Raw genomic sequence first — 3,633 nt, forward strand, 5'->3', positions numbered from 1 at the left:
GAACTATGAACCGTTGATTCTCGTGCGAATACTCCGATGTTATATACAGAGTGTAAAACATTGCGGATCCTCAGTGACAGGATAAATCCCAGATACTGCATTAATCCGGCAAGATTATGTCACAAAATTATGTCTAAGCACCCTATTGCCGTAGATCAAAATCCTGTAAAAATCCTGTAGAAACGAATAATTATTAATAAATATTTAACTAATTTTATTAATAGATATTATTAATTTATAATATCTATTAATAAAATTTTTTAAATAATAACGTATTGCGCAAATAAATGAAGCTAATACGATTTGTCGAAAATTAATTTTTTGTTATAATTTCCTATTCAACAATATTAATGTAATTCTTACATACAATAACATATTTCAAGAGCTATAGTGGGTCTCTAGGTGTTTGCTGTCGAGGAAGTGGATATCTATAAGTATTCACTGTCGAGGAAGTGAGTGATACGCGCGTATTCAATAGTACACGTACTGTCATGGGATGGCATTCACAAAATATCTTCATTTGGTTCTATTTGAACATAAAAGATGTCATTTCGGTATTTTTTTAATATATAATAGTACGGTATATGTTAATTTCACTTATATTTATTAATAAAAAATAATTTTGATACATTACTTTATATGAGAACAAAGCATATATATCATAATATATGTAATTTATAAATTTATACTATACTTTTTTATATTATACTATAATTTTTTAATATTTTTTATTTCATTCATATAATTTTCGTTTTGTTGCTTTGTTTAGAGTTCGGAGAGAGTTTACCGGTTACCGTCAAGGGCTGAATAAAAAATACTTTGGAAAGGTGGTGGTGAGCTAAAAAAGGAAGATCATGGTCTAAATGTTTGCTAATTTTAGACATTATAGCATTTCAGATAAGATTTCTTTTTACCAAAAATTTCACGAATTGTACCATAAATAAAAAACAATTGCTTTGTAGATTTTTATTACATTTTTTAGATATTAAAGTCTAGAATAAATTTATTACCGTGAAAACGCACGAAAAATTAGGTTTGGTAGCGATACGCGACAGATTGAACTCACCGTCCGATAGACTCATCTATTGGCTCGGCTATGTCACAAGGACGAAAGTCGACACGCCGAAGAATCAAGTAAAAATATTCCAGGAGGATATTCAATTCTTTGTCAGTCTTCTGAGTATATCATCGGAATTGTTTATATGGATAGTGCGGTTATTGTGCGGTATCTCATCACGATATCTCATCGCGATATCTCTCATTAATATATATTATAAAATGCGTAATATCACAACAAATTTACATTTTTTAAAATAAACGTTAAGTACACGTGTTTCTCTTAGAAAAAAACTATTACATAAATTATAGCCGCTTGTATGTGTCTTTGAAGAAAAAAATGACTTTCTTTTTATTTCAAACCTATTTCAAATCTATTTTCTAAAAGTATATAATAATTTTAAAAAAATTATTATATATACTTTTATAATTTGGACAATATATATGGAATAGGAAGTCATTTTTTTCTTCAAGGACATATAATAATTTATGTAATGATTTTTTTCTGAGAGGAGCACGCACGCTTGGCGCCTTTTTTTATAACAATTGACGTCACGCGTGCGGGTTATGTGAGTCTCACATGTTGACCAGAAAGACATGTCTTCATCACAATTGCTAGGTTCCGAGCACTGTACGAAAGTTTGTGCGCTGGAGATTTCATATTCGACTGGAGACTGGCCGATTGTTTTATTTTTAAAAAATGAGGAAAAAAAGAAGCAAGATTTAATTTGTATTTTGCGACCACTGTTACAGACTTTCTTTTTGTTATTAATATTTGTCCAACATAAAGTGTCAACATAATCACAGAAACCTTTTTATTATTATTACAAAATTATATGCAGTGCGAATTACAAATTTTTTAATTATTCATAAAATACAATAACATAAACTACGTAATCTCAGACTTTCTTATTACTTTCCACGTAATTTAAATAGGCAATTAATAAATATTCGACGCTAGCGAAAAAGAGATTTTTCCCGTCTATTCGAGAACTAGAAATTGAGAACAAAGATTGATCTCAAAAACTGGAGTCTTCAGTCGAAATCTGAAGACCTGGCAATCGTGGTCCTTTTATGAGAACATGTATACTCGTATCTGGTGATATGCACACCGTCCGGATAATCTGCACAACGTGCGCGCACTATGATGTCACTATACAGGCATTTTGTTAACTAAATTATTATTATAAATTAGAATTTTATTATGTAATTAGATTTATTCTGATTAATTCAAATTGTTATTATAATTGTTCGTAATTTAATAAAATTATGAAGTTTACTAAATTTAAAGATAAATTTATTCTATAAATCAGATATAATTTTTTTTATCAGTACTAAAGACGTGTGTTCTTTTGAAATGACGAGGAAGGATTTCGTACGACGTACGAAAAACACTCGGGACTTGGAATACGACGCCAAAGAATCATCTAAAGTAAACATATCCTCTCGTACCAGTATATTGCGCTCTGTAGGGGAGACCGGGACAAAAGTAACACAGGACAACAGTAACGTCATTAATATTTCCTAAACTATAATAGATATGCGGCTGCATGGTAAAATTCTGTAGGCAGATCGGCATTGAATTGTTCGTTACATGCTGGTTCTCGCGGAACGTGCACGAGTACAGGAGCAGAAATTATTTTTTTCATGTATTAAGTAAGTTTTATTGCGTGCACAAAATCTAAAATATTTTTTTTTCTTTATAATGAAGATATAAAGTATTATCATAATACGTTTTATTGATTATTTGCGTTGATAATTTGCACATTTGGGTTAATTTTTGTCTAAGTTTTATTTAAAAAATTTACTAAAATCATAAAATATCATTAAGTGACAATAGTAACATCAATACTTGGGGACAGTTGTAACATTACATTTATCTTACTTGATTTTATTTTAGTATTATTTTGTACAATGTTATTTGCATTTTTTTCTTTGTAGAATCCCATTTACAAGAAAACACAAGACAGATAAGAGAAAAACTATAATATTATATATAAAAGAGATGTCTTTGTACAAACAGACATTTAAAGAAGTTATAAAGGACAAGTTAGTCATTCGTGCAGCTGCAAGAAAGAGTATGACTTATCTAGTTGTGTTATGTACCCCTGGCAAATGTGTTACAATTATCTTCCTCTGTTATAATCGTTACTATCGTCCTTGGGAGTTGGGATACGGTTGTAACAAAATTCTTCATAGTCTTTAAACAAAACTTCTTCAAACATAACTACTTTTCTAGTTTCATAAAATAATTAAAGCAAAGAAAATTTTGTAGCTAAATAAATTCTATATCTAAAGATACATATATTTTTAATGTACAATATTATATTTTAACTATTATAACCAGGGCTCGGTCTAATTTTAAATAAATTTATTTAAAATACAATATATATTTTAAATACAAAATAAATTTAAACGTTATTTAGTATTTATTATTTTAATTAAATTTTTGGAACTTATTTTATTATATATTTTTTATTTTAAATAAACTATATTAGTTATGTTACCAATCTTTCAGTAAAAGTGACGATTATATTATAATATATTTATAATGAAGTATAGCATGGGGTATAAGAT

Source organism: Trachymyrmex septentrionalis, unplaced genomic scaffold (assembly GCF_001594115.1).
Source record: "Trachymyrmex septentrionalis isolate Tsep2-gDNA-1 unplaced genomic scaffold, Tsep1.0 scaffold388, whole genome shotgun sequence".
NCBI lineage: Eukaryota > Metazoa > Arthropoda > Insecta > Hymenoptera > Formicidae > Trachymyrmex > Trachymyrmex septentrionalis.